Below are 9,048 nucleotides of genomic sequence, written 5' to 3'. Positions count from 1 at the left end.
GTGTGTGTGTGGTGTGTGTGTGTGGTGTGTATGTGTGTGTGGTGTGTGTGTGTGGTGTGTGCGCGCGCATGTGTGTGTATATGTGTGGTGTGTATGTGCGTGTGTTGTGTGTGTGGTGTGTATGTGTGTGTGGTGTATGTGTGGTATGTATGTGTGTGGTGTGCGTGAGTGTGTGTGGTGTGTGTGGTGTGCGTATGAGTGTGGTGTGTGTATGTGTGTGTGTGGTATGTATGTGTGTGTGGTGTGTATGTGTGTGTGGTGTGTGTGTGTGTGTGGTGTATGTGTGTGGTGTGTGTGTGTGTGAGTGTGTGTGGTGTGTGTGTGTGGTGTGTGGGGTGTGTGTGTGTGTGTGTGGTGTGTGTGTGGTGTGGTGTGTGTGTGTGGTGTGTGTGTGTGGTGTGTATGTGTGTGGTGTGTGTGAGTGTGGTGTGTGTGTGGTGTGTATGTGTGGTGTGTGTGTGTGTGTGTGTGTGTGTGGTGTGTGGTGTGTGTGTGTGTGGTATGTGTGTGGTGTGTGTGTGTGTGTGTGAGTGTGTGTGGTGTGTGTGTGGTGTGTATGTGTGTGGTGTGTGTGTGTGTGTGTGTGTGTGAGTGTGTGTGGTGTGTGTGTGCGGTGTGTGTGAGTGTGTGTGGTGTGTGTGTGGTGTGTGTGTGTGTGGTGTGTATGTGTGTGGGGTGTGTGTGTGTGTGGTGTGTATGAGTGTGGTGTGTGTGTGTGTGGTGTGTATGTGTGTGGTGTGTGGTGTGTGTGTGTGTGTGTGTGTGAGTGTGTGTGGTGTGTGTGTTTCCCTGGCTGCAGAAAGGTCAGAGGGCAATCTGACCAGGCCACCCACATACGGGCAATCTGACCAGGCCACCCACATGCTTGGCACAGTGCCGGGCACCAGTGAGTGCTCCATGACCGGGATGTGCTGTTACCACTTGCCGCTGGTTACCTGCCTCAGGTGCCGTGCCTTCTCAGTAACAGAACCCGATCTTGCAGCCCAGAACGAAGACTCTGCCAGCCGCTCGGGAACCTCGGGGCGGCCATGTGACTGCGTCTTGCCCTGTGAACTTGTTGGCCTGACAGTAAAAGGACAGAGCCTGATCTGAGACCCAAAAGAGCTGTTCTGGAAGCCCTGGCCAGGCAGAAGCCCAAACAGTGTCCTGGTTCCGAGGTGAATCCAGGGGGTAGGGATGAGCAGGGGAATCGTTACCTGAGCAGGAGCAATGGCTGTGGGTGTGAAGCTAAGGAAGGGACTCCACAGATGGCAGACAGGCTAGCGCAGCGAAGCTTTCCTAAGACGATCTTTGGTTTTCTGTGGTCATCACAAACAGTTGCTGGCATACAAGCCTGCGTTAGGTTCCGTCCACAGGGGACTTTGCCCGGTTTTAATACTGCAAAGGTTTGAGGAGGAGAGGTACAGGGCAGTTTCTCTGGGAAGGCAGCTCTGTTTCCATTTTAAAGTGGCTCCATTTATATATTTTTAAAATTGTTTATTAATTGATTTTCTAGAGAGGAGGGAAGAGAGAGAGAGAGAGCTTTGTTGTTCCACTTATTATGCATTCGTTGGTTGATTCTGGTACGTGCCCTGACCGGGTATCGAACCTGCCACCTCTTGGTGTACCGGACGATGCTCCAACCACTGAGCCACACCGGCGAGGGCTCAAATAAACTCATAAAAATTCTTTGGACATTTGTTATGTTGACACACCAAACCGCAAGCTCTGCCAACCCCTTCATTTAGGGTTTTTATGGAGGCTTCATCCTGTGGGCACGGCTGAGTAAGTCATTGGCCATTGGCGACTGACTCAGCCTCCAGCCCCTGTTCCCTCCCCAGAGGCCCGGGCTGTGGATGCTGGGGCTGAGATTTCTAAACGTCCACCCACACTGTTGGCCTTTCTGGTGACCACCCTCGCAGCTCCAGCCTTCGGCCTCTGGAGATTCTCAGGTCAGGGATCAGCACTCAGATCAAACACTAAGGTAAGTAAAGATGCTCCTAGCAACCCCTGGCTCTCAGGTTCCCACGGGCGCAGGAGCCGTGTCAGCAGCCAGGGCCGAGGCCGGTACATATTCCCTATTACAGGACCGTAGCCGCCACCTGTCCACGGTGAGGCCTCGCCCTGGTCTGCAGAGGCGCCTCCATCTTCACCCTGCGTGCCCCGGTCGGGTTTGGCAGGTGGGGAGGCCCGCGGGAGGCTGCAGGGCAGGACCGAGTGGGGTGGCGGTGGAGGTCTTTACTGCCCTTCCCCTCCGGGCTTTGGGTCACCTGGCTTTGCCCCCCAGAGCAGCCCTTCCCAAGGCACTGGGGACCGTCCCTCCCCTCGCCCACCAGGCACAGGCCTGCCAACAGCTCCCCACTCCTACAGCCCCAGCGCACCCTCGGTCTCCCCGCGCCTGCCCCCTCTGGTAAAGAGGCCTTTATGAAAGCCTCCTGGCGTCCAGTGTGAGGTGCCCGCCCACCCCCCAGGGCCCAGACCAGCGTGCTGGGGGGTAAACGGAAGTAGCACCAAAGGGAAGCCTGTGTCCGCCGGTCCTCAGCCTCAGAGCCGCCAGGGGCCCAGCTCCTCGGCGTCTGTCCATGGCGAGGCCTGGTCACATGGCTCTTGTTGGTGGGGATCATCAATGACTCCCAGCAGGTCCTGAGGACATGCCAGCCTGACTTCCCTCCTGTCACTCTGTGGCGTCACAAACGCTCTGTTTTCAGCGCCCACAGACGGGTGCTCTGGAATCACTGCCGTGCAAGGTGGAGGCTGTGGTGCCTAATTAACATTGTCTACCCGTGGGCTGTCTGCCAGCAATGACTGGCTTTAGCAAGACCAAGGTGTTGGCACTTCCTGGTCCCAGGGACTCAGGTGTGTGAGCCGATCTGGGGAAGCAGCAGGGTCAGGGACCTCAGCCTACACCTGCGGCTGGCCCCTTGCCTAATTGATGGGCTTGCTCAGCTGGGGGGCCTACTTTTCCCCAAAAACAAAGGACAAGTTTCATGACTCCTGAAAGATGTCGTTTTGTTCCCATGAGGTTCCTTCAGCCTGGAGCTTGGAGTCAGGCTTCTAGGTTCAAATCCCAGTTCCAAGCTGGGAGACCTTGGGCAAGTTGCTTAACCTCTCTGTGCCCCAGATTCCTCTTCCGTGAAATGGGGGGAACAATAAATCTACCGCATAGGGTTGTTGAGAGAGTTAAAGGAGCAAATAAAAGAAGTTAAAGGGGGCTTTACAGAAACAGTTAATGCAGGGCGTGGCATGTAGTCGTTGCTCATCATGGCAGCTCTCTCACTAGGATAACAATGAACTCTTAACCGAAGGCCTGCTTGCCGTACAGACACAAAGGCAGAGCGGCTCACGGAGTTCTCACAACCACCCTGGTAAGCCCACATCGCCCCCACTTTCCAGATGAGGAAAAGGTTCCAAGTGGTTAGGGGACTCGTTCAGATCACACAACAGGACGCGGCAGAGCCCGCCACGCGCCTGGGCTGCAGCGTGGGGTCCCGGCTGGTGGATGTTTGCTCACTTTAATCCAGGTCCTTGCATTACAGAAGGCCTCTGGACTTGGCCCGTCAGAACCAGGTTATCCGTCCAGTACACACCTGGGGGCAGAAGCCCCTCTGACACGCCCAGTGTTTGCGACTTGACTTGTTGGATCCTGAGAAAACCGCCTGAGGGGGTTGTTCAAAGAAGAGGTTTCCTGGCATTTCTGCCAGAGTCTGATTCAGGAGCACTGGGCGTGGAGTTCGGAATCGGATTTTTGTTTGTTTGTTTGACTCCAGCAACTGGGCATTCTTAGGGTAAAGCAGATGGGAACCTCTTGCTGTGTGGGATGAGAGTGCCCTCTGCCGGCCACGAGGAGGAGGCACTCCCCGGCTCTCTCTGGCCCCTCTTCCTGCGGTTTTCTTGCCTCGGGGTGGAAAAGGCTACTGCAGGAAGGAACCTCACAGGGTGATCTGATCACAAACTCCTCACTGGGAAGGTGGGCAGTCATGCCCCAGGCATATGGCTTTTTAAGTCAAAGGTTATCTTTACCTTAAGCAAGCCCTGTCTCTTGTTTCTGTGCATGTAGGTTAACACACCTTTGAAATAAGCAAAACCACCCTCTGTCTAGAGAGCAAGTCATCTTGTTCATTTTCCTGTAATTAAACCCCCAACTTGCTTTCTCCAGCTCCATGTAAACTTCTTTAATCCACGATGCATAAAAGAAGCTGCAAACAGCCATTCTGAGGAGCCTTTGAGATCTTGCGTCCCAGCAATTGTCATCAGTTTAGTGCAAATAAAAATTAGTTTGAAACAAAGATGTTCTAAATCGATTTGAGAGAGGGAGGGGGGAGATAGCGATTTGTTGTTCAACTCATCCATGCATTCATTGGTTGCTTCTTGGATGTGCCCTGACCGGGGATGGAACCTGCAACCTTAGTATATCAGGAGGATGCTCTAGCCCAGTGGTCAGCAAACTGCGGCTTGCGAGCCACATGCGGCTCGCGAGCCGCGGTTTGCCGCTCTGTTGACTAATGAGTTTGCCGACCACTGCTCTAGCCAACTGAGCTACCCAGCAGGGGCCAAAAGAATTCTTATAAAAATTCCTTACAGGTTTGGCATAGAAACATCAATGATGAGAGAGAATCATTGATCGGCTGCCTCCTGCACGCCCTCCACTGGGGACTGAGCCTGCAACCTAGGCACGTGCCCTTGACCGGAATCGAACCCGGGACCCTTCAGTCCACAGGCCAACGCTCTATCCACTGAGCCAAACCAGTTAGGGCTATTTTTATTTTTAATTGATTTCAGAGAGGAAGGGAGAGAGAGAAACATCAATGATAATAGAGAATCACTGATTGACTGCCTCCTGAACGCCCCACTCTGCAGATCAAGCCCACAATCCCGGCATGTGCCCTGACTGGGAATTGAACCATGACCTCCTGGTTTATAGGTCAATGCTCAACCACTGAGCTGGGCAGGCCGGGCAGGGAGGATTTTTGAAAGGAACGCAGCGACACCTGTCAGCCAGGTTGGAAACTATCAGCTCAAGGTACGTAGTTCCGCAGTCTGAATGTCAGACGCAGTGGCATCTGTAGAATGATGTCACAACTTGGTGAAACTGGGTTATGGCAGTTCTGATAAAAACCAAGTATCATGCAAAAATAGTGTGGACAGTAAACAAAGGTGGTGACGCCCAATCGAATTCCAAGGTCTGAGCAGCTGCCTAGAGCATACTCATCCCATTAGTATTTATGATTATTTAAGGAGGAACTCCCTGGCTGGCAGCTCAGCTGGTCCTGAGACGCCAAGGTTGCGGGTTCAGTCCCGGGTCAGGGCACATAGAAAAAGCAACCGGTGAATGCATCAACAAGTGGACAACAAATAGATGTTTCTCTCTCTCTCTCTGTCCCTCCCTCCCTTCCACACCCTCCCCCTTTCTCTCTCTCTCTAAAATCAACTAAAAAAGGGAACTAAAATATTATTTTTCCTTTCAATCTAAGTGCATTTTTCAAGCAGCTACTAAGTTGTTAGGCCATACATACTTACTAGTTGTTTTGACCGAACTACTTACTAAATATAACTGTTAGGTGTGTGTTGTTGTTTTTTTTGGGGGGGGGGGGTGATAGGCGGTGCCATGAAAAAACTACCGAGTCATGGAAATCACCTTGGACAAGAAAGCCTGGATCCCTGCAGTATGCTCTTTACAACTTCAAGTTGTCCTAAGCAAGTCCAGGAGATCCCTCCTCTATTTTATAGGTGAGTCAAAAAAGACTAACTGTCTTGCCTGAGTCTACCCAGTGTGTCCCCAGGGGTGTTTGGGGGGCGGGGGCGGGGGGAGCAATGAAATGCAAACTATTCCAACTCGGTTTGTGTGATTCTCAGAGAGGCAAACTGCCACTCCCCACCTCGATTCCATTCAGATTTGTCCGGGTGGTGGGAAGGGCAGGCTGGGGCTGGAGCCAGCTTTCTGTTTTTTGTGCCTCAACATCTGCAGAGAAGCGGGGTCAGGCCCTGAGGTTCCCTCTCATCCAACACGGGCCGTGCTCAGGGCCCCGGACAATAGCCTGTGTGTGTCCCGGCTCCGAGAGCCTCCCCCTCAGGCTCCCTGGAGGCTCTCCCTGCACCCACTGCTGGTCCCCTCTCAACCAAATCCACCTTCAGTCCCAGTCACCTCAGGGCCCAGCCGCCTGGCTGCAGGAGTTAATGAGTCCGAACGTTGTGCAAAGGATCCAGGCCCCACCCTTCCCACTCCCCTAGGTGAAAAGCATGAGGGGCAGCTGCCGGCAGCAAGCAGCCTCCTGGCAGGAGACCCCAAGTCGGAGACCCAGGAAACCACGAAGGGACAGCACACAGCACCCGCCCTGCCTGGACTGGAGAAGTCTGTCCTGGGAGCGAACTGTCTGACCCCAAAGCTACTTGCACTGCGGGGAGAAGAAGGCAGTGGAGGGAAGATGGGGTCCCACCTCTCCAAGGGGCATCAGTTGTCATCATCCGTGCAGTCAGACTCTGGGGGGAGTGAGCAAGTCACGTAAGCCTCTGAGCCTGTTCTCCCCCTGCAGAATGGGAGGAGTAACAGCACCACTCCCCACCGGCCTGAGAACGCCGAAGGCTTAGCGCATAGCTAAGCAGGGCGGGTGCACAGCGACACTGTTAGTCAGCCAACAAGCATTTCTGGAGCATCTATTATGTGCGTGTGAGGCTCTCTTGTGGGCCCTGGGAGGACGGCAGCGCACCAGACAGGCGGAAGCCCTGCCTCAGGGCCGTCTCCCCTAGCAGAGGAGGACAGGCCGTAAATAACCAACAGGACGCGGTAAATCACGCAGCAGCGCTGTGAACCTTAATCAATAAAGAAATTAAAAAAAAAAAAAAGGGTGCTGTGAGCCACCTATGTAATTTAAAATCTTTTGGGAGCAAAACGTAAAAAGTAAACTGCCAAAAATAAAAAGAAACAGGTGAGCCGAAACCGGTTTGGCTCAGTGGATAGAGCGTCAGCCTGCAGACTGAAGGGTCCCGGGTTCGATTCCGGTCAAGGGCATGTACCTTGGTTGCAGGCACATCCCCAGTAGGAGGTGTGCAGGAGGCGGCTGATCGATGTTTCTCTCTCATCGATGTTTCTAGCTCTCTATCCCTCTCCCTTCCTCTCTGTAAAATATCAGTAAAATATATTTTAAAAAAAATAAAATAAAAAGAAACAGGTGAAATTAACCTTTCTAATGTTTAATTTTAAAATGTTTTAAAAATGTAAAATTTCACCTAATAAAGCCAAACTATTATCATGTCAACCAGTGGCCTCAGCCACATTTCCAGGCTCAGTAGCCACACATGGCCAGTGCTACTGTGGTGGGCAGCGCAGTTGTCCAGCGTGATAGGTGGGTGACAGGGGTGGGAGTGGCCAGACTGAGAAGGTGGCCTGGAGCTGACCGGAGGGAGAGAGCTCTATTATCACCTTTAACCCGCCCCTGACCTCTGACCTCGCCTGGTGGCAGGGACCAATGGCACCTTCTCCCCTCCTCCGTGGCCAAGCAGCAGCGAGGTCTGCAGACCCTGCGAGAAGGGGCCCTGGAAAGGCCCAGCTGGGAGCCGCCCTCAGCACCACGCTGCCGGCTCCTGTGCGCACCCTGTTCTGGGGCTCAGGGCCACCCCGGGACACGCTGCCGGGTTTTGTCAGGGCTTTACTGGAAGAGGGGGGAGTGGGTGCGGGTGTGAGGATGAGATTTTGCTCAGGCTGGGACTTGGGGGCGAGGAAGAAAAGTGGGAGCCTGTCTTTATTTAAAATGTTGCTATTTTGGCCCTAACCGGTTTGGCTCAGTGGATAGAGCATTAGCCCATGGACTGAAGGGTCCCAGGTTCGGTTCCCGTCAAGGGCATGTACCTTGGTTGCAGGCACATCCCCAGTAGGGGGTGTGCAGGAGGCAGCTGATCAATGTTTCTCTCTCATTGATGTTTCTAACTCTCTATCCCCCTCCCTTCCTTTCTGTAAAAAATCAATAAAATATATTTTAAAAAAATAAAATAAAATAAAATGTTGCTATTTTGTTCATTGCAGATGTTTTGCATTAATTAAAATTTTATCTTATTGATTTATGTGTCACAAAATTCACCCCTTTAAAGGACACAATTCAGTGGATTTTAGCGTATTCAGAGTTGTGTACTATCATCCGATCAATCTTAGAACATTTCCATCATCGCCAAGGAAACCCCTTGCCTATTAAGCGCTACTCCCTGTTTCCTGCCCCCGCCCCGCCCCCTCTATGGCTGTGCCTGTGGGGACATTTCATATGAATGGAATCATAATATATGCAACCTTTTGTCGGCTTTCTTCACTCACATCACGTCTTCAGGGGCTCACCCATGTTGTGTTGGCACTTCGTTCCTTTTTAACGAGCAAATGACATACCACTGCATGGAGGGACCCCATTTTATTCATCCACTTATACATGCATGGTATCTCTGTTTTTTCCACTTCTTGGCTACTGGGACTAGCGCTGCTATGAACATTCACACGCAAGTTGTTGTGTGGACATACGTTTTTAGTGCTTCTCGGTTTTGCATTCATTTCAATTTTTAAATACATCGTAAAAAAACTATTGTTTTTCTTGATTACTGAATTTTTTGGTTCCCCTTTAAAATATGCGCCTGAGTCAAGTGCCTGACCGGCTTCATCCTATTCCCACCCCAAGGTCTCGTCCCTTGTTAGCTCCTTACCCTCTCAGAGCCCCGAGCCTCAGCTCCCCACTCTGCAGAATGGGGATAATTCTCTGCCTCCTCACTCCTTACCCTCTCAGAGCCCCGAGCCTCAGTTCCCCCCTCTGTAGAATGGGGATAATTCCCTGCCTCCTCACTCCTTACCCTCTCAGAGCCCCGAGCCTCAGCTCCCCCCTCTGCAGAATGGGGATAATTCTCTGCCTCCTCACTCCTTACCCTCTCAGAGCCCGGAGCCTCAGTTCCCCCCTCTGCAGAATGGGGATAATTCTCTGCCTCCTCACTCCTTACCCTCTCAGAGCCCCGAGCCTCAGCTCCCCCCTCTGCAGAATGGGGATAATTCTCTGCCTCCTCACTCCTTACCCTCTCACAGCCCCGAGCCTCAGTTCCCCCCTC

The sequence above is a fragment of the Plecotus auritus genome (genome assembly GCF_963455305.1).
Source record: "Plecotus auritus genome assembly, chromosome: 13".
In the NCBI taxonomy this organism is placed as follows: Eukaryota; Metazoa; Chordata; class Mammalia; order Chiroptera; family Vespertilionidae; genus Plecotus; species Plecotus auritus.
This window is presented reverse-complemented; position numbering follows the sequence as displayed.